This window comes from Rhea pennata, chromosome 12 (genome assembly GCF_028389875.1).
Source record: "Rhea pennata isolate bPtePen1 chromosome 12, bPtePen1.pri, whole genome shotgun sequence".
NCBI lineage: Eukaryota > Metazoa > Chordata > Aves > Rheiformes > Rheidae > Rhea > Rhea pennata.
The window spans coordinates 803,223-828,884 of NC_084674.1; the positions used below are offsets into that span (position 1 = coordinate 803,223).

General features: G+C 46.3%; 1 protein-coding gene across 3 annotated transcripts in view; it reads left to right on the forward strand.

Moving 5' to 3' along the window:
* SRGAP3 (SLIT-ROBO Rho GTPase activating protein 3) overlaps positions 1–25,662 on the forward strand; it is a 137,383-nt gene that overhangs the window by 44,295 nt on the left and 67,426 nt on the right. The gene's annotated exons all lie outside the window — the stretch shown is intronic.

Consider the following 25,662-nt stretch of genomic DNA (forward strand, 5'->3'; position numbering starts at 1 on the left):
GAGACACTGTGCAACAATACAGTGAAACTTGGCAGGTGGAAAAAATGTGTATAGGTGAAGGCATTGCTTCAAAGAGATTCTTTTCTGTTTTTTTTATCCTGAGGACCAAATCCTGTAATTCTTCTAGCACTTAGAAGTTCTCCCACTGTCCTCCAGAAGAGCGTTAAGTTTCAGTTGAAGCAAAGGATGATATACATTGAAAGATGTTGATAGGAATAAATGTGGAAGCTTTCAGTGTGTCCTCCTCTGGTGTGCCTGGCCCTGGTTATACTTTCAGTGTTTTTTCATTGCATGTTTTCTTAGGAGATCCTATGAAGCACTCAATAAAAAACAAATCTATTCTTTATAGTTGTAACAAGAGAATTAAGCTAGTTAACTACAACTAGAAATGCTTCCAAGAAAAACAGTGACACTGGAAATCAGGATAAATGAGGGCAAGTTTTCTGGTTACAACTGGAACAAATATCTACATGCTGCTTGTATAGAAAAAAACAGCAGTGAAAGTTTTGTCTCTTGATTCTGGTAACAGCTTTTTCCACAGACAGGAGTGGCCGGAAGGGAAGTCAATAGCGAGTAAAATGTGATTACACTTTCTTTGCGTTCTTCCCTCGTTACAGCACTTCTAGTGATGCCCGGGTTTTTTCTTTGATTATCTATTGTCCGCAGCCCCTGCCGGGAATTGCTTCTTCAGCTTGTTCACCGTTACCGCAGCTTTTCCTTGCTGCCTCGCACAGCCGCGTGTCGCTGGCGCCTGATCCCAAGCGGTGCTCTGGGGAGGGAGGGCACGGCGGGGATCGCGTGCTCCAGGAGGCCCCTCCGGCACGAAGGGATCTCGCATGGCTTTATTCCAAGCCTCTCCCTTTGCACAGGGTGTAGGGCTGGAGGGGACCTCTGAGCAGGCAGGCTTGTTAGTCCGCAGAACCGCGTGTTGTGTGGTTTTAACTGGGCCTGCAGCTGGGCTTTTCCCGCTCTGCGCAGATTAGGGTAGTTACCGATAAAGGCTGAGTTTGTGCCTGCACGTCCTGAGTAGAGTCTGTGCTGATGGTTTCTTACTGCGTCAGCAGATGCAAGTGTCACCAAAAAGCTTTTGCAGATTCCTGCTTCTGGGGACGCTTATTTCTTCCGTGGCGAAGGGCAGAGATGGGCTGGAAGGGTGTTGGCGTAGCCCGTATTTTTGAAGTGCCTGGCGCAGCCGGTCTGCACCCCTCTGAAAGCACTGCCTTGCTGTCTGACAGACGGGCGCCTTCCCGGCACGTGCTGATGTCTGCTCTTACCTTAGAGGGGGGCAGGCGAAGGTGCGAAAGGCAAAGGGAGCGAGCTTCCGTGTGTGCTTGCCGTTCGCTCTCTGAGGAACGCTTATCCTGTTCCTGGCTATTGCCCCTGCAAAAAGCAGGACAAGTTTTGAAAATATGTATTTCTGCTGCCTAAATTTAGCTCCTCAAAGCTTGTCTGGTCCCAGCAGCATCTCGTGGGGCAAAGCACAGTTTCAAGGTACGGGTCAGCCACGTGCTCAAAACCCCTCTGACAGACGAGGGTAACCTGCTGAAGGGGCTCCGGTTGTGCATGTTCCTCTCTTGTGGAGACAGCGTTTTCCTCCCTCTAGAAAAGCTTCGGTAAATTTGTCGTGTTTCTTGTGGGCACGGAGTGGAACAAAACGGGCTGCGCTGAGCGCGAGGCGGCCTCTGGAGCTGCCTCAGCGCTGGCTTCGAGAAGGCTGAACCTGATGTGGGTATTAAAGAGCATGAAAAATGTAATGCTCTGGTGAAAAGCCTCGCTATGGAAACGGGTTCTTCTGCGTTGCTGCAGATATCCTTGCTGGCGCTGGGCGCTCCGGACCTGGCTGCCCTCTGCACGCGAGCCGAGACTGGCCCGGCGCCTCCTGGCGCGGGGCTGCCGGGGCTGGCCAGGGCTGCGCGCTCGCTGCAGCCAAAATCCTCGCGGATTCCCTGGGTTTTCTCGAGCTTTTGCATGTCGGTGGTGATCTGACTTTCCATTTGGTTCTCTCTTCCTGTGTCCGTTCGCACTCAAGCGTTGGTGCCGACACGAACGTCCGTCCCGCGCTCGCCCGGCAGCCGCGAAGCGCGCGCGTGTTTTGCGACACCGGCTGAACGTGTCCTTCCCGCGGCTCCGGGGGCCGGGGTCTAGCTTTAGCAATGCTAGCGCCGTTCTGCAGGAGCTCGTGGAAACCCAAAGGCCTATCCCCAGCAGAGGCAGTAAGAGCGTGCCCCGTTGTTAGAGCAGCACTGAATTTAGCAGCATTGTTTTTGTGCAGTATATATTCTACAGGGTGTAGAGATTCTTGGAGGGATGAATATTACCCTACAGATTAAATATTAAAATGGCACCTTTCTCGGAAAGAATAGATAAGGATGAATGCCAAATGGTCATGCTTGGGGTATTGTTCCTTGTGGTAGATATAAGCGTACTATATTGATTTTTTTTCTTGCTCCAAGTGATAGAGTTTGGCTAGTTGAAGTACTGAGTAAGAGACTCGGGGCAGTCAGTTACTTCCTATCTTGTATTGTGCTTTTATTCTCATTTCTATTGTAAAATCTCTTTCTGCCAAAACTAATAGTTATGGTACCTGTCAAGTTTGTTCTTTGGATCCAGCGTTTTCCTCGTTTCAGATGTGTTTTGCTGGCTTCTTAGTCCACCGTCATCATTGCTCTACTTTGCCAGCCTGCGCATGTATTTCTAACCAAACTGTTGACATCTCTGTTAGCCTCTGGATGAAGGAGCATTGGGGCAGCAACAGTTGTCTCTACTTTCCCCTTCTTTTGCTGCTAGTAATCCTGTATTTCAGTTCCAGATACCATCTGGAGAAGAGGCATCTCAGACTCTTTATGTTAGAGGAAGGGCAGGAGAAGATGGGAAAGGGAGCATCCCTGGCTAAATGCCACGCTTGGCTCTGGCCTCTGCAAGGCTTAGTTTACTCCTCTAATACACGATTTTTACAAAATCTATGGGACAGCTTTTCCCCAGCAGGTCTAACAAATCGCTGCTTATGCATACGTTGTTTATCTGTTGTGTGTGCTCCATAGCAATCGAGTGTTTGGCTCCTTGTTCCCACTGTTTGAAAATGGCATAAGCATATGTGCATATCTGCGTGTGTACGTGCACTAACGCTTTCTCTCCCCTACTTACTGCTTTACACCTGTTTTTGAGATTTACCGTGCCAAAATTGTGTTGCAAAATCCTGAGTCATTTCTAGCTAACTGATATGGCAATTATTGTTAAGGAATTATTCTCTTGCATAATTAAGAGCCCTGAGCTCTATTTTAAGGTGTCATGTGGTTGGCTTTTCCATACTCTTCGTGAAACTTTTGGCTGAGAACAATTGGAAGGAGGTTGGAACTGAAGAAGAGACTTTGTCTTCACCATAAAAAAAAAAAAAAAAAAAAATTCATGCCATCATAAAGATTTCAGCTGCTCCATTGCTGAGCAGTTCAGCAAAATCGGTCTTTAAAAATTGATCAGCAGTTGAACCATGAAGCAGAAGTTCTGCTGTCAGCCCTGGTTTGTAAGAGAGACTGTGAATTTGGTGCAATCTGGGTCTGCATCTCTGTGCTGAAGTATGTCCTTCTACCTCCGTTTTCATTTCTGCAGCATTGATGACAAACTGGTCTGGGGAAAATTACTGCCCCTTTCCATTGCAAAGACGGGCAGCAAGGCCAAAGATGAGTGAAAAGGAGTGCAAGTGCATGCCCCAGCAGAGCTGGAAAACAGCCCTGGAATAACCTCCTTCAAATCAGAGCCAAATCTTTCAAGTAGCCTAAGGAAATTAGAGACCTAATTTCCATGAATGGAAATGAAATGTCAGAACACAATGACAGTGTTGGTAATCTCAGCATAAGAACATCTATCGAGTGAAACAACAGTATTACTGACTGGTTATTTTTCCAGATGAGGTAGGCTCAGTTGGTAAGGAGGTGGTTTTGGGTGCAAAGAGTGGTGTTAGTACTGGGAGTTTACATATTTCAGAAAGTGATTGAACAGATTAATGAAAAAATAATGTGTCAAGACTTACTGAACTAATTGAAGTCTGTATGAAAGACACACGAATAGAGGTGAGTGTGAAAGGTGAAACCCCCTAACTCCCAAATTCTGTGTGAGGTCATTTTCAAACCTGTACTTTGTCAGCATCGCTGCTCACCGGAAACTGCCTGGTTTGGGGGATGTGGTTCTGAATAATAATTCTGGCTTTGGAGAGGGAGGGAGATATTTTTTCTTGAGACTAGTAAAAACTGAAGGATCTAGCACGTTTTTCTCAAAAACAGCCTTATCTCTGAATGTTTCATGTAAGAGGTTTGGCTCCAAATGTGTAGATTTGGTGGTTCTTCACATCAGGCCTTCCTATGTAAAGCTTTTACTTCATATGGAAGTATTTCTTTACTTACCTTGATAGACCGTAGTTGCTTCTTAAGTTATTGGAAGAAAGAATATTAAGTGACTGAATTCTATTCTGTATTTTTTCCTTCTTCACTAATAACGCTGAACATCTTGCCAAGTTCTTTAGAAAACAGTGCAATCATCAGCGGACTGAATTCATTAGGGGTTGGCATTTAGACACTCGGTATTCAGAGCTGCTGACGCCCCATGGAAAAATTTGCAATATATTCACTTGAGGACCAACATTTTGCTTCTGTGATTATCTGGATGTTTTTTGTCTATCCTTGAATTTGTTTTTCTTATTAAGAAAATGTGTTTGGATTCTGGACTTCAGGGTTGGATTTTTTTTTTTGTTTTCTTTTTTAATTGTTTCCTTTTGTTAACTTTTAGTCACCAGGCAGTATTATTTTTTCTAGATGTGATGGAAGCATAGCAAATTTTTTTTTAATAAAGTAAAATGGAAAATGGATTATTGCTTTCAGATGTAGATGAGCGGTGGTTCATGTTTTTGTTTTTGTTTTTTATTTCTCTCCCTTTACGTTAGCCCCCAAGAATGAAACAGGAAGGAAAAGTTTTCCTCTTGCATCAGCGTTAGTGTTTCTGGATGGGAGGCTGATGCTCGGGGTGGGGCTTTGGCCGTCCCTGGGGACGGCGCTCACCTCGGGTGAGCGAGATGCTGCCCTGGGGCCTGGCACCGCCAGGGCCCCTCCGCCAGCTGTGCAGCGGCTGCCCAGAGCCCCGCTTTAAGGGTGCAATGTTAGTGCAGAGCAGCCTGATATTGTGAGTATTATTGTTGTTATAATTTCCTCCTGCTCCCCTAGCCTGCTTCCGCAGCATGGCAAAATCTCCTGGTCTGATGTGGAATAACAATTCACAAGCAAAAGTTAGTTTTTCCTGCTAGAAGCTGGCTTGTGTTTTCCGTGGTCTCCAAAAGGAGAGACCCTGCAATGACATGCTGTTTCATGATGAAAGCTCACGGGAGGCCGCGTGCTGGCGTTTGCAGAGTGCATGGGAAGCTGCAGCTGATGACAGGAATGCTTTCTGCTGTGTTTGGTTTGTTGCAGATCCTCTTGTTGGTCGTCTCAGACGGCAGGTTTATGCTTTCCATCTGGCGGGTGTGTGTGTGTGGTTTGAAATGATGTTTCTGTTTTTAAATTTAACATAATTGCAACACCGTTATATGTGTTGTCAGCCAGTCTTCATCCATGGAAAGTTTTGGTCTGGAGACTAGACTGAAGTTAAGAATAAGCACCATTTTGTCCTTTCCTTTACTGGCCAAGGAAAGCAGGCCTTCCTAGCAGGGCACTTGCCTCTGAGCTTGGAAACGCTGTGTGCAAATGGAGGAAAACTGGGTGCTTTGCTTCCATTGAAACTCTTGTTCTTGTACTGCGTGCCTTTGCGGCTGGGCAGGTCTGGTCATCTCCAGGTGTGAATTCAGAGCCTGTTTGGGGGAAGCATTACCATACTGTCAGTAACTTCTGCAGATTTGGTTACGAAAACTTGAGACCAACCTCTCCTCTGCTCGAAATGACCACTGTCACTCCCACAGGTCACACCTAAAGCAAAACAGAAACTTTAAAGGACAAGGGGCAAAATCTTCTACTTCACTGACCGTGAGCGGGAGAGTTTTGTCTGGCTTGTTCCTAAATGCTTGTCCAGTTTAGTTTGGCTTATTTCAAGACTTTATTGCCATCACCTCCATTTTGATCTTTTTTCTCAGAGAGCTACATCTAGAAGTTGTCCTGGTTTTTCCTTCACTCTACATGTAAAAGAAGGGATTATTTTTTGGCTAGTCTGATGATGAAACTCTCCCCAGTAAAAATGTCTAAACATTGCCAACACATTTCCCACAGGCCAAAAAAGAGGCATTGGTCTTGCTGTTGTTACTGGTGGAGCGCTCTCGGTGGTGGGGAGGATAGGCTAACAGAAATTTTGTTGGTTTTGAAGATTTCTTCCATCCTACTAACTGAAGTGTGAAGAGGCTTGGTAAACCAGTTCAGGAGGCTTGGATGAGTCCACGAAGAGCTTCTGCTGAACGCCAAGCGAAGCAGCGCGGTGTTGATCATGCTGTGATTCTGTCCCGTTGTTCTGAGCAAAAACATGTTTTTTCAGGGACTGCTTGTAGTTTTGAAGTTACAATGATCTAAGTGAATTAATTAGACCAGTTCTGCTATCAGTTATTACTACTTTAATTCTGTTGAAATCATGATTTTCTTTGTCCTGACAGAGGCTTTACAGAAGAGAACTTGTCAGCTCTAACTCAGCTTTCATTTGTTTTGCTTCGTTGGAGGCGCTTGAAATGATGCCGAATCGTCTTGTCCTTACACAGTTGTGCTGACACCTGCCGCTGGTGGAGATGCGTCAGTGTCGTGTAGTTGACATCTTCATTCTTGTTTTATTTCTTTAATGAGAAGTTGTTGTAAAGCTGTTTCTGGGCACCAGTGCTTGCCCTGTGCTCTGGAAGGAATGCCTTGGTTTGAAGCAAGGAGCGGCTGCAGACCAAATGTGCTGCTTTTTGGCATACATGAAGCATATGGAGTAGGAGAATGATGGTTTCTTTGCTCCTCCCAGGATCCTCTCTCACTTGGCAGCATTTGCAGCAGGCCCAGCCAAACTCTTGTTCCTGCAGTAACACCACAAAATGGAAAGGACATTTGTCCTTCTAATACTTCACTGCTTTTTTTTCCCCCTTCTTTTTAGACCTAGTCGCTTACAATCAACAACTTTGCAACACTTGTACTGTGTGAGGAACAGTGGTTGTTAGAAAGTTGGCTGATTTGGTGTATTTCAGAAGCAGGAGGGACATCAGTCCTACCGAGGCACTGCTGCGTTAGAGGTACTTACTGCCGGAGGGCAACATTATGTACGTGCCAGGGTAGGAGACTGAGGCAGGGACTCCTGGCCCTGCAACGAACTTGTCGTTTGACCTTGTGTAAGATGGCGTCTTTGTTCATCACTTACTGTGCAGCTGTAAGGTATGCTGTAATTCCTTTCTGGCCTTTAAAAAAGGTTACTGCAAGTTTGGGAAGTACTCTAAGATTTTTTGAAGGAAGAAACGGAAGAAGGGAAAACCTGTATGCTTTTAATAAGGTGAATGTGAAGCTTCTTTTAACTAGGAAGAAACGAACTTGACTTCCTGGAAGCTGCTTCTGCCAAAGCAGTGAGACTCCACTTTGGTGTCTATAGGAGCAGTGTTGATCACAGGTGGCTTTTTTTGAAAGGATTCACTTGTTGCCCTGATTTTATTCCCACCAATGTTGCTTTTTCCATGGAGTGCTTTTGAAGTCTCTGACTGGCTTCATATATGTGTATAGACATCCCTTATTAAATTCCCTTGAGTCCTGTCCTATCATGCACTACAATCAGCTTAAAGTGTGTGTAGAAGCTCTGTCTTTAAGGCAGCAGCCTGGAGGTCCAAGAGCCCTGCAAGTATGAGATAATACAGAGGAGGAGTGTTGCATCTGCCTCTATGTATTGCTTAAGATTTCTTCTACCGAGGGTTGCTGTACATTTACCTTCTTCTGTAACTGTGTGCTGCCCTTCATGTCACTTTTGATTTTTTTTTCACTTCAGACATAGTAGTCTTCACTACTGTGCTTGCACTTGCAGTGGATAGAAACACCTAATGTGGTCCATGCGACATTTCTAAAACAAATGAATTCTCTTCATTGAAAAGAGATTCATTTCTGTCTTCTGTGAACATAGTCTGCTGTCCTCACGGGAAGAGACACTCTGTGCTGACGAACGTTGCTAGCACAAATGAAGAAATCAGCCCTTTTGGGATGTGTAAGCTCCAGTGGGTGGTGAGACATCTTGTAAGTGGTGGGGAAGAGGGATGAGATCAGGGTTTAAATTGTTCTGTTGCAGCAGACAAGGCATATTTGGTGGGACCTCCCTTGTTTGATCTCACTTCACGTGGGGTTAGCATGTGTATTTTTGGAATGCGGCTCAGCCTTGTGCTTTATGCTGAATGAAGATGCATGAGACAGCATTGCAGAGAGCTCTTGCTGCATTGGGTTTTGTCTTGGCTTTGAATAGTTGTGGCTGCATCAAAACCTTTTCTTACAGGATTACTTACAGTGCCTTCTGGCTGTAGGAAGTGGAAATGAGTGAAGTCTAAGGACAAATTTAGCCTTCTTACGAGCATGATGTCTGCTTACTCCAGATTTAATTTGATTTGTGAGGTTTCTTGGAGAGAGTCAATGCCATGAAACTTTCAGCGTGTGCTCTGTGTCTGAGGAGAGTCCTCATTGCATCCATGCTTTTGTCTTTCCTTTGTTCACTGTGCCATTGACTAATTTAAAAGCAGTTGACTTTGATACGGGTCCTACATATAAACAAATAGCTAGGTGAGGTAACTTTTGTGTATATGCTGTCTTGCCTACAGCTGGAACCTGTGCTAACTTGGCATTTGCATTTTTTTTTTTTTTGTGGGAATATAGTTGTTCTGTAGTCTTGGAAGGTATTTTATGACCTAAGAAGAGATTTGAGTTCTAGTATAGCATTTCTAGTGGCAAGGAATTCCCCTTTCTAAAATGTTGGGAAACAGTAAAGTAGAAAATTCTATACTTGTTCTAACCATGTATTATCTGAAAGATTATAACCTATTTATAATCAGGTTTATTCTGTTCCTACATTTGCTTTTCTCATAAAGGGTGCCTTCCTAATTTTTATTCTGCAAATACAGAAGCAATAATTGGTTCAATTTCTTTGTTACTGAAATTTCATGATTTTTCTCACTTGCGTTTTGAGTATTGATGTGAGGAAAACAAATTATCAGCGTTTTCTTAAATCTGGCCTAACCGGTTGCACTAGCTAGGATGGTTTGCTGAGAAGAGTGATGAATGCTATAGATTTATTTTGTATGCTTCATCTTAAAAAAAAAAAAAAAAAGAAAAAAGAAAAGAGAGACAGAATTTCTTTCGTATTTGAGGTGGAGCTGGGAGCCTTCAGAGCCGAGCAACCAAATGAGTCGTGTGCTGGAAGAGAGCTAACTTGCTCCTGCTGGCTTTGAAGTGAGCAAAGAGGCTTCTCTGATCAGGTTATTCTCCCATGTCCACTGCTGTTCTCTCAGCTCCCTTTAACATGAAGTATTGCAAGAAATCGCAGACTCAGGTGGTCTGACCTATTTAGGATCAAACAGACCTCAGTGGAAGGTTTTCTCTATTAGATCCCTTTTATGCCCTGTATTGGGGCCTTCAGTATGTTGCGTTGTATAGCTTGTATTGCCTGAATTTCTCCTGCAGGAGAGTTGCACAGTGTGTTACTGGAGAAGAGGAGATGGGACAACTCCTCTGCTCTAGCATGTGTGTCCTGTCTCTCCCTTTCTACATGGTTGCTTTTTGCTGTAAGCCACCGCACAGACCCCGTGGCCTGGAGAAAAGTGGAGGTGAGGTGATCATGGTGAGCTTCCTTCAGCTCTGAGTGTTCTTCCAAGCCACTGTATTGATCTCAGGATTCTTGGTCTAGTTTTGAAAGACTTGCAGAGGGTTGCAGGAAGAAGAGGCTGACTTTTGATTAGCAGCTCTTTCTCCGGGGGTGTTTCATACCACAGAGCAGCTGCTTCGGGGAGCTGGGGTGTCCCAGAGATGCCCCCCTTTGGCTACGTCGCTTGGCAGAACGTTCCTGCTTGTTGTCCCCATGCATAGCCATTTGCTTCTCTGCAGGGGAAGCGCGAATGCCTTCCTGAGTCTTTCTGATGAGTAGTTACTTACAGAGCTGTAAAAACTGGTCGTATTGATGTGAAGGATAAAATATAGATTTTTTATGATAAAGATGCTGTTTACTGCACTTGCCTTGGCTTTCATATGTTTGGCTGAGTTCCCATGTAGCTAGAAGACCCCTGGTCACAGGGATTACACTAGATCAGTCTTTGGGGAATGCAGTATGATGGACTGAATTTACAGTCCATAGAAAAAACTTTCTGAAAAGTCACGCTAAACTCCTTTTTACCCGTACTACTTGGACTCGCAAAGATGATACATGCAGAGATGATTCTTACAGTCACTGATATGACAGAGGCTGACAACTATTTAGAAGTGTTAATGGAAAAAGCTTAATGAAGGGCAATACAGAACTGAGTAGTGTACCCTGGTACGTACCCATTTACCCTTAAGTCTGTGCGTATGGGTTTGGGGCAGCTACTTGATGCCAGAAATACGGCCATCAGCAAATAGTCAGAGTAATCTATTTACCTGTTTATTTTTCTACAGATGAATCAAGTTTTCAGAGGAATTTCATTAGGAACAAAATATCTAGGTAACCAGAGAGAGCAGGAGGGAGAAAAATAAACTGTGAGTGGTAGTTAGAGTATTACAGTTGAGCTGCTGCCAAAGTAAGCAGGAGAATTCAATAAACTTCTGTCTGGCTGATGAATTACTGGGAGACGATTCTGCAAGGGTTTGACATTCCCCTCCTGATGCTGCGGTAGCTACTGCTGCTTGTGGAGTTGTCTGGGCGATAGTTATTTTAAGTAATGCACCACTGGGATTGTAAAATGGATCCGATGGTGCACATGATTATGGGCACTGTGCCTCTGGTAACTATGCCCTGCTTTCAAGAGTGCCCGCACAGATGGTTTATTTATGTCGCGTTGTTTAGGTTGCAGTTAATTTTGAAAAGAAGGATTACGTGCATTGCTTTTATTGTTTTGCCATAGAGCTTTGTAATGTTGTGAAGTGACTGAGGTAGGAGGAGAAAGGATGGAGTGGGGTGGCGAGGGGAAGTACGCTGGTGTGCGTGTTACTTCTGGAACCAAAGGTCATTAGTGCTTCAAAATCTTGCAGATTTGGTGTCTTTAACGGGCAGAGTAGGTTTGCTTCAACACAGACTTCTGAGTGCAGAGGCTTTAGGAATGGTTTGTGTTTACAGTGGTCACTGAGATCAGATCTTGTCCATGTTTGAGCGTGGTATCCTGGGCAGAGCTGCCCGAAGCGTTAGCCGGTACCTCGGCGGTGCCGAGGTCAGCAAGCTGTGCCAGGCTGTTCAGTGCGGAAGACTCCCAGTCGGATCTGCTGCTTCTGGAGTTGGTGTGAGCAATCGGATTGCAAATTTTAGAATCATTTGCACTGATAAATTGCAGAAACGGAATTCATGTTCGTGCTTTGGCTACGTTTTCCCGGCAAGTACAGTGGGAAGCCTGCTGTGCACAGAGGTGTTCGGGCCGGGCTTGCAGAAAGCTCAGAACATCCTACGTGAAGTAGAAGTGCTGCCGCTTCCTCTCAGTAGTGATTAGATTCTTGGGATGTGTTTCAGGGCAGAAAAGAGTGATAAGTAAGTACAGGCTTGGGTCAGGGTTTCAGAAACTGGCTTGGTTAGCAGTAAAATGAAGGCGGTATTTTCTTAACCCCGGTTCCTTTGAAGCGCTCGTCTGTGTTTCCAAACCACACAACTATGAGTTTCTTCTCAGAGGGCAGCTACTTCCAGGCTTCCCCACCCCCTGCCTGACACTCAGCCCAAAGGGCAGAGGGTTTTCCAGGAGGAAAACTTCATACGTTTTTACTTCCTTTTTTCGTAGTTACAACTGAGAGATTTACCTTGCAGCCAGGGCATGACGATCAAGAAGCGCAGTGTCGATAAGAAGGCAAAAACGTGGCCGATGTGCAGAGCAGCCTTTGGTTTGGCGATGGACCCGGGAAGGGGCCCATCTTGTGATACCCTCAGTTAAACCAGAGATCAAAGAATCATTAAAAAAAAAACCACGAGCTATTTTCAGACTTGAGAGTTGATTTTCTTAATTTAATCCGAAACTTCTAGTTTCAGATAAAAATCTTTGCTCTTTGTCTCACTAAGAGCCAAATCTCTTGCCGTTTCCTAGACGGGGTTGTTAATAATGGCAGGTGTAAGGAACGGAGAGAAACTTGTTTGCTTGCTTTGAGACATTTGTTCTGTTCCTTCCCTGAAGCTTTACAAATATATTTACTACCCAGGGTATTTCCCTGAAGCTTTTCAAGTGTATTTACTACCCAGGGTATTTTCGGATTGATGTTTGGGGGATCTGCACAGCAGAAAAGAGAAAACACAATTGGAAATTCTTCGAGATGTTCCAGTTTGTGGTCTTTGTAGCTCCTTGGCTTTTTAAGTTGAATAGTGTCACTGTTCAGATCGGCCTAAATGTTGGCCTGGGTTCAGCCACCGCAAGATGTATGTTCTTCTCTCAGCACGTCCTTTGATTCACTGTGTGACTGTCGCTAAATCACTTAAACTGCGGCTCTGTTACTCACCCGAACGATGGGGCTAAGGGCGCTAGTGGTGGAGGGGGGCTGGAGCTGTGCTGTGTAGCGTGGGCACCGGCGGGTGGGTGCATCGCACGGCTGGATCTGTCCCGTGTGGGCTCGTGGGCGCTCTGCCCCCGCGTATCTTAGCGTGCTGAGCCCCTGCCCGGAGCACGCCGTGCACGCCGCAGTTCTGGCGCTCTTCCTGGGCTGCCTTTACAGCCGTGCAGCCTCGGGGAGCTGGGTTCTTGTTGTTCGACAGCCCTGCTGCAGTCCTACTTCTGAATCAGCGCTACCAGCCCGTTAGATGGTGTGCGGAGGCCTCTCCCGAGGGAACTGGCCCAACTACTGAAAAACGGGGCGGCAAAGCACTGGAAAATTGTAAGGAGTGATCTTGGGTTGAAGAGGGTTGGTCCTTTAGTGGAGAAGAAACATACATAATCTAAGGGGGAAAACGAAAGAATTTTGGAGTCCGCTGGCCCCCGTTGTATATTCCATAGCTGTGGAAGAATTGGATTTCCCTTTGAGTCCAGCTTGCCATTTTATGTTTGCAATAAACTATTGGGTCTAATCCCAATTGTAAGGAAAACAAAGTTTTTCATTGCCAGGCGTGTTTTCTCACTTGTTAGAAATCAGAGGGGTGAAACAAATGTTAGAGGAACGATTGTCCTAGCCTGTCCATTTTGAAGGTAAGTAGAAGACATCATTTTCTTGGACAGATAACCCAGCCTCTTCAAAAGCACTAAATTTCCTTCAAAATCCAACATGCTCTTCATATCTATCTCCCAGAGCAGTAAACATTGCAGTTCTTAGAGAACACTGAATCTTAGAGAATTTTTTTAGTGTTTGAAAAGGATACCTACAATAGTGAATACTTTTATCTATTTCTGAGCTTGTTTGAAAATAGCCCAGTTATCTCTTAGCTGTAAGGAGAGGGGGAAAAAAAGGAAGAAGAATGAAAGGGAGTGAAAAAAAAAAGTCTGAACCGCCTCCACCCCCCTTTTCCTATGCATATTTGGTCATCAGAGCACCAGCTGGAAATCTAGTATTTATGAATTCTGCTCAATCTCTGTTTAACTGCAGTGACCCTTCAGGGATGTTGCAGCAAAGCTGTGAGTATTAACCTACTGCGGAAGCTAAGCATGGCCGAATTGACTGCAGCAGCCCTTCGTTAGCATGATGAGGCATTACCATTCCAGGTCCTCGTTCATTCTCAGGCCTGATCCTCAAATTTGGCCTGATCCTCAAATTTACACATGCACGTACACATGGACACATGCATGCACACGCTATAGAGATGAATGCAGAGAGGCACCAGCCTTGTTTCTCAAGCAGCAGGAGGGTGCAACTTCTGTCGGCTGTATCTAGGGAGCACAGGTTTCCATGACAAGCTCAGCTCCTAGGGACAAAAGCGGCTTCCCGTAATCACTCGTGGTCTTTTTGTTTGAGAGGTTCCTGTTGAGGGAGCCAAGCAAGGAAGTTGGAAGCAGCTGGTGGGTGGCAGTGGGCAGGAGGCCATGGATGGTCCTCGTGCTCCCATGGTGGTGACACAGTCCTCCTTGCCAGCTCCAGGTCACTGTGCTGTGCTGGGCCAGGTGTGCACAGAGGTGCTGAGTGCATGCAGCGGCAGGTGTGAGCTCTGCAGGGGCTCGGCTGTGTTCGGTGAGGCGCTGGCAGTACTTGGAGACACGAAGTGGGGAGAGTCATCTGAAATACGGCTCTACAGCCTTGAGTCTCTAGCCCATGCCAAACTGTTTCCAACTCAGACTCACCAAAGTGCTAGCAAAGTCTTGCCAGTATAGTTTGTGCAAGAATGCACAGCTCTTTCCACCCATTTGACCTATCCTGTCACCTCCTTGTCCCCAGCGTTCCCTGGAGATACCTATGTTAAAGGAAGAGCCAAGAGCCCTGCTGAGGGGAAGAAGGACTGGGCAAGCTGGGGAGGAAGGGACTGACTGGGTAGAACAGGGACCCTGAGGGAAGGTTTCACACCATCCTGAATAAAAACCTGTAGGTTCTCCATCTTTGGGCTGCAGGACAGGATATGAGCTACTGTGTGCCTGTCTTGCATGGTGATGTCAGTGGAGGAAGGAGTTTGCCCATAAAGGGTAAAGTGAAGGGTGCTGCCAGAGCAGGAGCTTGTTGAGCATCTGTAGAGCATGCTGCTATACACGTGCTCTGTTTGAACTCTTCAGACCTTAGGGAAAAGTGGTCCTTGCCCAGGGCTGAGTGAGCCCAGGGAAGATCCTGCTGCCAGGGCTGGGGCTGCCTGCGAACCCTTTGGAAGGGGCCGGGGAGCGAGGCCCTGGGGCCGCCGGGCTGAAAGGAAAGCAGTAGCGGGTGGGAGGGTGCCTGCAGGCTTTCCTGGCAGCCCGTTGCCGGAGAAACCCCTGCTTTTGTCTGCGTATGGCGGAGCAGCTGCCCTGGAGCCTGCTGCTCCTTGCTCACCACCTTGTGCTGCTGCTTGGGGGGAGGGAAGGCGTCCTAAAAACAAAACAATTTGGAGAAGGAGCATAGCTATCCTGTTGGCTCATGAGGGTTCGCTGCCTGCTCTGAGCAGTGCAGGCAGCGCCTCCTGTCCCGGTTTCTGCCTCCAGGACAAGGTGTAGCTCGTACTGCGGTGCCTGCAGCACTGGAGCCTCCTTCTCGGCCGCCGGGCACAACAGCGGGCAGCTCTGCCACGTGGCACTGGCAGTCACCCGGCGTTGCGTGTGACACCCACCACCAACTTCGGCGGCCAAAAGTAGGGTTCCTGTATCCATCTCCCATACTGGATATGCAGGAGGAGATATGGTTGGGGAGAGGCAAGAGATCTTCTAAGTTCCTTTACTGATTAGCAGCAAGCAGATGTACCCTGTAGCTCGCTCCTTGTTAGATAACGGAGAATGCACACGGGAGATGGTGATTTTTGAATGCCCCAGCTGGCAGGAAGAACTGCAGTCAGCGGTTGCACCTTGTTGCACCAGAAAATTGAGTGAGGAAGCACCTTTCTGTAGGGAACCAGACCTCGTTATTTCCGCTGCTCCCTGAACTGTGGGTTCGAGGGATGGTGCTGAAGAACTGGAGGAGTGTTGGGGTCTGCATCCTGCATTGCACTGAGTCTTTGGGTAACAGGCTTAGCTGCCTCCGAGCAACTTTTGCTTACAGGGATAAATGTGTAGATTAGTGTGTTATGACTGTGAGTTTCATATTGAGGATACAGCAATAAAAAGTCTTAAGATTTGTATTATGTGGTAGTTTGCCCTAAAGTGAGACAAGCAAAAGTAAGTGAAAAAAAAATGCCTTCTGCTTTTCAGCTTGCAGTTGCTTCACGCGAACTTACTTTGATTTTGTTTAAAGTGTTTCAATATTTATGAGGAAGGCAATTTCTAGAGTAAAAGTATGCTGCTGATCATCACCATAACTTGGTTGGTGCGTGTTTGTTTCCACTGTGGTTGACGCCAGTTAAGAAGCTTGGCCACGATCAGTGCTTGACATACCAAGTATCAGAGCCGGGGGTTACTGGAGGAGGGGAGGACTTGCAAAACAATGTCTGGAGAACAAGATTGTCTCACTTACTCCATTGGCTGCCAAAGGATGAAATCCTAGCTCCACTGAAGTTAGTGGGAGTTTTGCCATAGTCTCAGCTGTGGCCAGGATTTCAACATGGTTTTTGTAAATGTCAGAAGTTCTCCTGCCCAGTCCTCTAAATATATGAGGACACAAGTAATAAGTGGTATCTCTGGCATATTCACTTGCAGAAGCTGCATTGATCTGGTGGCATTAGGGTTTCGTTCTTGTATTTTAAAAGATGAGGCCGTGTGGAAAATATCCTGCAACAAACTGTGGGTGGAACCAGCTGAAGTAGCCACTTGCTAATACTGAGTTGGAACTGAGCACGCTGTGTTCATTTTGACCGCTACACTTAAGCATATTACTTCTAATATTAATGTTCCAATTGGCCACAGTTTGTCCCAAAGTATTTTGTTCTTTATAAAATACTGCATCATCTGTATTGTCAGAGGTACGTTTTTTGAATGAGTGTGATCATATTCGGCTCTGTGCATCACTGCCAGTGTTGTCCTCACTGAAGAACGGACCAGATGAACAGTCCAGGAAAAAATGAGATTTAGACCTGATCAACTAGCCAAAATGTCAAATTAAACCAAACAAAAGCTTATCAGAAGTCTTAACATGAAGGCACATTCCCAAATTTTGCATTTCCATTAGCAATCCTGAGAATATGAGTTTCCAGCCCAAATACAGAACCCTCAAAATATGAGTCTGTCTTGTCGTGGTGTTAATCATATGAATTCCAGTAATTCTGAAGATCCGTGTTTTCAGAAGTTAAATAGAAGTACTCCTTAGATCCAGCTTGTTCCATTACCCTTTGTTAGTTTTTCTTGTTTGCACACTGTTGGCAGTAAGTGGGGCATTCGGTTGTCTTTCCACTGAAATTTAACCTTGCACCGTGGAAGGACAAGGTTCAGCTGCAACCGTGGGGTTATGCAAGGGGGTGGGGTCCTCTGCAGAACATCTCCATCCCCAGTTGACTTGTTGTACAGCTGCAAGTATTCAGTGCCTGTGGTAATCAGATCATTTTAGAGATGAGATTTATGTTAAGAAAGCAGCAACAAAAAAAATACTTTTCCCAGGAGATCTTTCTGCCACTTTGTGCAGCAGATTTCTCTCTATTGACATGGAGCACTGCCTTTAGAAACTGGCATCATGGAGCCTGTTATTCTACTAGAAACTCTGTCTAAGTGACTGCAAATCATCTTGTTGTATCAGAGGAGGAGCAGGCCTGATGCTGTAAAAGCCGTAATGGGAAGGATCGCTTTCCCTGTTAGCTCTCGGGGCGCTCTGTGGAGGCACAGTGCTTGCTGCAAGTCATGTGCAAAGAATCTCAGTCAGGTTCCGTTTTTGTGCTTGGGTTGTAATAACCATAACATCAAAATATGCCGCATCTGAGCTACCGGCTCCTCCCACGGCCGTGTAGGACTGTTAAGGACCTGCTGCTGAGTCATCAAATCCAGCCTTGATCCGGCTCATGTTAGCTTTCACCCACATCTCCAGTTGGCTGACCCAGAATCTTATGGGTTTTCTGCTTTCCCACCTAAGTGGCCAGTCTGTATCCATTTATCTTATGCTAATAATGTTTCTTTAGGTTTAAATTGCTCCTTTCTTGGGGCTGTTTCCCCTCCCATTGTTATAATTGTAAACAGCAATTGCGTCTCATCTCTCGTTTTCTTGAATTAGCTTTTGAATGGCTTTGTCAAGCTTTTTTTATTATTTTTTTATTTTTTTTAAACATGTTTTTAAATGTTGTGATTAATTTACAAACCCGCCAAAGCTGGAGCGTGAAACATTTTTCTCATCTCTTTGCTGGCTGTGCAATACTCTCATATCACTTCACTGCCGTCGTTGGGAGACGGATAGCGATGGTGTTTATCCTTGCTCAAGGGCGTTAGCTTGTACACAGTGCAGTATGCTGTGGGGTTTCTCAGCAGCACTGGCCATGGCAATCGCAATCTTGTTTTCCTTCTACTTCTCCCTTATCTCACCCGGAAGCCTGTCTTTGGGGGCTGGCTCTCAGTGAAGCGCAAGTATTCTTGGGGATCTTTCACTAAGGAGGGATTTGCTGTATTTGGGATCTTGGTAATCTTGGTTTGAGCATAGCGCCTGTCGTTCAGGCTTTGCAAGGGCCATGTTCTCCCATGCTGGGTAATTTTAAAAATAGTCTTGGAGACTGAGATCTTTAATTACAGAACGGGTGAAACAACACAGGCCTTCCTTGCTTGCTGGAGATATGATCTGTAGCAGTTCACGCTTCATTCCCGGTCAAGGCTGAAGCGTCTCTGTTGTGACTGCATGTAGCATCAGAGAGCTGCTTGCTGGTTTGACCTGCCTCTACACAACCAAAGTGCGATTGGGAAAGCTGTTTTTCAGGTGAACAACTTGCAGATTGCAGTCTAGCAGCACCTTTTCATGGGAGCCCTTAGCTCAGCAGTACGTCGCCTCTGAAAATTTGACCATTGCTAACGTGTCAAGTACTTATGTACATCGCTTAATCACAATGAGTAGTCATCAGTTATGATATGGGCTAAGTAACCGTAAAATATTTACAAAAGCCAAATTGCCAGATCTTCTGATTGCAGATGCTCCATGTCTCAGCTGGATTAGTAGTCCTTCAATCCATCTTAAACCTTGCATCTCTGCTTCTGTTTGCCAAGGAATTTGTTTTCTCCAATATCACTGCCACTGTAATTCAGAAGAGCTGAGGAAATAATTTTTCTTGTGTTTTTTTGCTACTGATTCTGCATTTTAAATGATAACACAGTTGCTTACACTGGAAACTACTTTCTTATAAACAGAACCAAACAAACTGAGGGGAAAAAGCAGCAAATCTTGAAGGCCAGTTGTCCAGTGTTGGAGGGAACTCAGCTCTTTAACACACTTACTTGCAGAATAGCTTGTTTTGTTTTGTTTTTTTTTTTTTTTTTTTTTTTTTTTTTTTTGCATGGCACTGTTTGTGATTTTATATATTGTAAATTAAATCATGGGAGCATTATTTCAGGCTAACTGCTGTGGAAACATGACCAGCTATGCCGTTTTGTTTAATGTTTTACTTTCTGCTTTTTGGCAAATGCCTTCAAGTCCTGCTAAAGCAGTTTAGTAGTTTTTTGTTGATCTCTACTAAATGTTCCTATAAATTTCAAGTTCAGTAACACAACTTGTGAGGTGTTTTTTTTTTTTTTTTTTTTTTTTTTTTTTCCCCCCATGCAGACCTGTGGCATTTGTGGTTATGTCCAAATGATGCTGGATAAAACCCAGAGCTGGAGAGTTTTGCTAGTGAGATCTGCTCTTCATGGCAAGGAGCTTATTTTTACTCTAGCGAGGAAAGCTCCAAATGTGGCCACTGAGGAGTACGATGAGCTGAGCCAGGAAAGGTTCTGAGCCCAGTTAGGGCCGTTTCTTTGAGGAGCATTCAGCTTTTCTAGCAACATTTCAGAATAACTTGTTACTGATGTTCCCAGAGCCATCCTGTTTCCTCTGTTTGACATGTTATCCTTATTCAGTGTAAATAAGGACGCGCTCGTTACGTTTACATGGATTCTAGGAGATGCGAACGTGCCACCACGTAATAGCATTTCTGCTGTGTGTTTCTCTTACCGTGAAAGCTGTCCAGCTGCCCGGGATTTGGGCTTGTCTCGCTGCAGGCTCTTCTGAAAACTAGCTCTTCTGCAAGGCAAGTAGATCAAATGCTTGAAAACGTCTCGCTTCTGTCCAGCTGCTAAACCACATCAGTGATTTCTTCCTGCAAGTGTCCTTGTCTTTCTACCTCTGTCTCCCAAAATTTAAGGGTTTAGGATCAGGCACTGAAGAAATACTTTCTCTAGCAGTGAAAATGCAGTTGGCACTCAGTTGAAGATTAGATTTAGAGGTTTTTGTTAATGCCCTCGACAGACCGGGCAGAGGAAGCTCGTACTGCTGCTGGCCGTAACGTCGTTTCACACAGCACTGGTGAAGATGGGGCCTGTTTTGGGGTGGGCTCTGGCTGGCGTCCGTCGAGGAGGGACCCTTGGCTCCGTGGACGCGTGCTTAGTTCATGTTTGCTGAGCGTGGGATTTCTGTCCCCAGGTGCCCCGGCAGGTTACTGACGAGCTGCTGAGAGGCTGGGCTGGAGGGAGAGGGGGGAAGGATGGAGGGTGGCTGCAGCCGAGCAGGAAATGGTGGCTGTCGGTGGAGTGAGACCGATCTCCAGCCCCACCGCGCAAGGGCGAGAGAAGATGGATGCCCTCTGACTGCTCCGGCTAGCTCCCTAGGCAGCAGACATGAAGGGAGGAAAAAGGCTTTTCTGCCTGCCTGTATTTCCTCATTATTATCTGAAAAGGCTACTTAAGAACAAGTTCATTTTAATTGAAAAGAGGGGGCCTCGTAAATGCAGCAGAGAAGTAACTATGGAAGCGGGAGAGTAACGATAAAGGCTCTGTCGGAGGCTGTGTTTTTTGAGTGGCAGACTCGCAGAAACCTCTGGAGCACCAAAGACCGTCTTTCTCTATGTTATTGCTTCCGTCCTCCGCGTTGACGGTGCCGGTAACCGTTACTTTCTGCTGCAGACCTCTTCCGCTCCGAAGGCGGCGGGGGCTCCGGGGGCAGCGGCCCCGTCCGTGCGTTTGCGTGGCTGCTCCCGGCCGCGTGGCTCCTGCGTGGCGGTCAGCGGGCTGCTCCCGGCCGGCGAGACTGCCCCTCGCCCCTGCGCGCTTAGCTGGTACCGGCAGGGACGGACTTCGAGCGTGACGATGCCAAAGCGGCGCGTTACGGGAGCGGGGGAAGCGAGAAGGCTTCTGTCGACGAGGGTGGAAACGCGCCTGAGTGACCGCGACCGTCCTAACCCCGCTGGTGGGGCTGAAGCGCCCACACAGGGGCCTCTTGAGGACAAGGCCTCTGGGAGGAGGCGCCGGAGAAGCGGGGCGGCGGCGGAGGGGGCCGTGCCCGGGCCTCGCCGGCCGAGCGAGGGGGCCGCGTCCGCCGGCGAGGCAGGTCCCGCCGGGCCCCGCGGCGGGGGCGGCGGGGGCGGCGGGTGGCGGCGGGTCGGCGGCGGGTCGGCGCCGGCTGCCGGGCCCCACCGCCTGGGGCGGGGGTAGCGAAAGCTGCGGGCAGCCCTGCTGATTCTCTGAGCTTGTCTGAACTGCCCTGGCTGAGCCCCGCGGGAGCTGAGGAGCAATCGTTGTGCCAGATACGAGGGTCAAAGGAGCAGCAGGAGCTCCGATCCCGAAAGAAATGAGAAGAGGTAGGAATTGAAAAGACTGGAGAAGTATTACCAATATTCCCTATATTTCTGAGCATCGTCACTGCTGTTAAGGACTATTCTAGAAAACGCCTCAGGTTGTAATCTGCTGTGAAAAGAGAGCTAGAGATCAAATCTGTGTTAGTTTTTTTTTTTTTTTTTTTTTTTTAAAAAAAAAAAACTGTTTCAAACTTGCTCAGTAAAGCAGAAAGCTGTAAAGCAAGTCCTGTGTTGGCACTAGCAGGAGTGGGAATGTAAAATCCATATGGGATGTAATGAAATTTCCACTGACCTTGTGTGGGAAGGAAACAGTTGTCAGCAGGGGAATGTGAAGGCTTTAAAAATGTAGTGCTGTGAAGCTGGTACCTTTGTATCCTGTAAGAACAGAGCACTGTTCTTATTTTTTTTTTTTTTTTTGAGGCTAAATTCAAAGGCAGCTGGTCCTTGCCACCCTCAGCTCTAGTGAATACCGTTGTCAACCACTGCATCTGCGTAACAGGCAAAATGGTCGGCCTCAACGCCGACTGGAGTTCCTGCTCCCGAGGTCTGCTTTCAGGCGTGATGGTTGAATTTTGCATTTCTCTTGTCCTCCCAACTTTTCCACACGTTGGTTTTGCTACCAGGATGCACCACAGCGTAAATACTGCTGTGTGATGTTAAAGCATTCTTGCTCCCCCACTCCAGAGAAAGTGCCGTTGTGAGGGGACCAAATGCATTTTGTGTGTATGAGCGCAGATGGGAAGAAGACGGGATGGAAAAACAGAGCTATTTGCAAGATGTGTAGCTCTGTTTTTGCGCAATACTGGATACTGTAGAAATAGGATACTGTTTATTTTGGCTCTGAAGTAAAGATTAGGGCACCCTGACACCAGCAGTTTTGAGTGCTTGTTTGCAATGAGTGTTTAATTTCTTCTTTTCCATTCTTCTAGCAGCCATAATTTTTTAAAAAAGATATTTCTGGCATTGCTTATGTGGCTTGAATTGACTTGCTTTCTGTGGTACATTGGAGGAGTTCTGCAGCTCAGCTGTGATTGGGGGCTGATGTTCCAGTCTGCAGCAGATGCTGGAAGTCACAGGGGAGTCCTGGCCGTGGAGCCTCCTGCGTAGAGGCAGCAGTTGTGCTGAACTTCTCTGCTACTCGACACTCTTCATCTACCCTGGGAGCTCCAGTATTTCTGGAAAAGCCTTGTGTTTGCAGATCGAATCGACACTGGTCGGTGCGGAGTTAGTGCTTTGGCTAGATTGGGCAAGGGAAACACAGGGTGCCCTATCCAGATAGACTTTTGCAATTGAAAACGACTTTGCTATGTGACTGAGTGAAGTGTGTTGAATCCCTAACCAAGCTAGGCCTCAAATACATTTTTTATGAACAATTTTGCTATCTTCTCATGAAAAAAAATAGGAGCATACAGGAAACACTTCAAAAGCAATGTTCTTTTTCCTGCATAGTCTGCATTGCTGCTCTGTCTTCCAGCACATCTGTGTTTGAGTTGCTGCAGACCTAAGTTTGGCTTGGCCTTCTTACCAGAATTCAACAGCTGATCAGATCTGAAATCTCCCCCAATATTATTGATTTCTGATTTTACTTTTGGCTGCAGCCCAGATGCCCCCTGTATTCTCTTTGATGCTTAGTCCTGTTAACTTCCTGAGTAGGTCCTTTAGTTATTTTGCCGTGACGCTTAAGTCATGGAAAAGGGTTAAAGGGTGATATTTTTTAAAGCAAGGTAAGATCAGCACAGCCCAGTTGGCTTGGGGAGGTGGAAGCTGGAAGTTTCTCCAGCATAATGTACTGGTCCTGTTCAGATAGTCCAGTTTTTGATGTTTGATCCAGTTGTGATTGCAGTATCTGGCAGAATCCCCCGACATTGAGTGCTGCTGTGAGGTTGGTGGCTGCTCAGGAATTGAGCTGGTATTTTGGGTATGTTGATAGAAAGAAAAAAGAACAATTTATAATAGCTCTGTGTTGACCAAAGACAAGATTTTAAATCAAGTAGGAAGCCACACCCAAGTAATACAGCAGCCTACTCTGGATCAAACCTACCTTAAGCTCATCAAATGGCAGTGCCAGTATGTGGGCTAAGGAATGGGCCAAGTAAAAGTGGTGTTAAAGAAACTATTTGGTGGCCACCATGATGTTACTATGGAAGAAGTCTGCAGTACCAAAAATAATCCCTGTGCCAGGCTGTGGAACAAATCTGAAAGCAGAGAGCAAGTGACTGGTCTGACCTAATGAGCTGACTCTCTTGTTTTAGTCCAAGAAGGATCCTACGTAGGGCGGCTGATTAACTTTGGAGTTACCTTTTACTTTTCAATGTGTTCATTATTTTCAAGGAGCTTTTGCTTTTTATGTGACTTTCACATTGCTGCAATCATTAAATTAACCAATAACGAGATTGTTGCAGGTGTCTGTGTTCCTGCAGCTCGCCGAGTTCACCTGTCAGGCTCTGAGTGGCTCACGCTCACCAGGTATTCGTTATATGAAGGATTGTTGAAAAATATCAGATTCTTGCAATGTCAGTTTTAACGTCCTCAACATTGAATCCTCACAGATCTCAAGAGCTTGAAATTGCCTGTAAAGCTGTGAGCAGAGTTCATCTCTGAGCAGCTTTAACTTACAGCGTATAGTTAAGTTATAGCTTATAACTGTGGGAATCGTCTGGGATTTCAGACAGTGTTTTGCAGCGTTGTTACTTGATAATTCCTCAACTCATTGTCCCATATGGACTAATGATCATCTGGACAGGACTTTGTGGTAGCTGCAAGGTTGAAGGACAGCCAGATGTTGGTGGGAGCCCTGTAGGGCTAGCCTGCCCTACCTGTGTGTGCATACTCAAGACTATTTCATACATCAGAACGGTTCTGCTGTGTTGTCTGGGTGCAGGTCTTTGAGCTTCCTAATTATAATGTAGCGATTTCATACTTGTGTGGTTAGGTGTTACAGATATTTTTAGTTTGCTGTGGCTCTTCCAGGCAAGTTATCATTTGTCATCTTACTGTGCTGAATTTACAGGAGGAACCAGGGATGAAAACTAATCCTCTGGCCAAAGAGTTTTCCAGACATTTTGTTCTTAATTCAGGCTGGATCTGGATCTTTCCGTCCCCGCATTTCCAGCTCTGGGCAGAGCTGAGCTGCAGCTGGGGAGCAGCAGCACTCCCAGCTCGGACCCTGGAGCTCCACGGGGTTTAGAGAGCCAGCAGCAATGCGCGTTGGTTGGAGCCGTTTGCACGTTTGGGAAGCGGCTGGAAGGGCATTTGCTTCGCTGCCCCTGCCCAGCTGCTTGCCTTGCCCGGAGAGCAGGCGCTCTGACGTGAGCATCTTCGTGAGCCATCGTGTCCTGCTCCGGTTCTGCTCATTTAACTTCCAGGAGTAAGCTCTCTTTTTAAGAGATTTGCAGCCTCTGCTACGTTGTGCTGGAAGAAATGCAATTGGTCTTTTACCGTGTGAGATGAGCTTTGTCAAATGAGGCTGGTAAAGGCAGAAAATATGACTCTGACGTATAAAGAGGAGAAACGTTAAAGCAGCCTTCCGATAATATTCGTGTGCTGAAGAGAGCTTAATATGCCCAAAGTTGTCGGGTAGTGGCAGTGCTAGATAAATACCGGGATCGCAGAACAGATTTATCTGATTCTCGTGGGATGCTTTTGCGTGATGGGTTCGGCGGGCGCCGAGCCCTCCGGCGCGCAGCCTCGGTGCCCTTTCCGCACGGCCGCCGCCTCTTCTCCCAGAGCTGCCCCTGCTTGCTGCGGGTGCCCGGGGCGGTTTGCTTGCACCGAACGCAGCACCTGGAGATCCTCATCAGAAACAACATAAAATGGATTTTGTGCGATTTTACAAGCTCAAATTGAGGGGGTCCGAAGAACGTTACTGGAAGGCTTAAAAAGGCAGACCTGATTCACCAGTTAGCCCAGCAGTGCTCTGGGAAGTGAATGAAAGACTCCGCGTTTGTAACGCCGGCTTTCGGAAGCTCGTTGTCAGCTTTTCCAGCAGGTCTTAAAATGATCGTTTATCAACAGATAACATGTTAGTTTATGTACAAAGTATATAGAACTCCAAGCAATACTAGATAAACTGAAGTATCAGGTTTTTTTGGTGTCAGAAAAGCAATTGAAGAGCCCTAAGGGTTAGTTCTTGTGTAGTTACGCAACTATTTATTTTAACGAAGAACAAGTATTTAATATGAGGCCAGTGAATGAAATTCTTCAGCTCTCACTTGGAAAAAATTTCCATTGACTTTAACATGCTTTGATTTGAATTTGAGGCTCGTAAGGGAGCTGTGCTCGAGCAATACC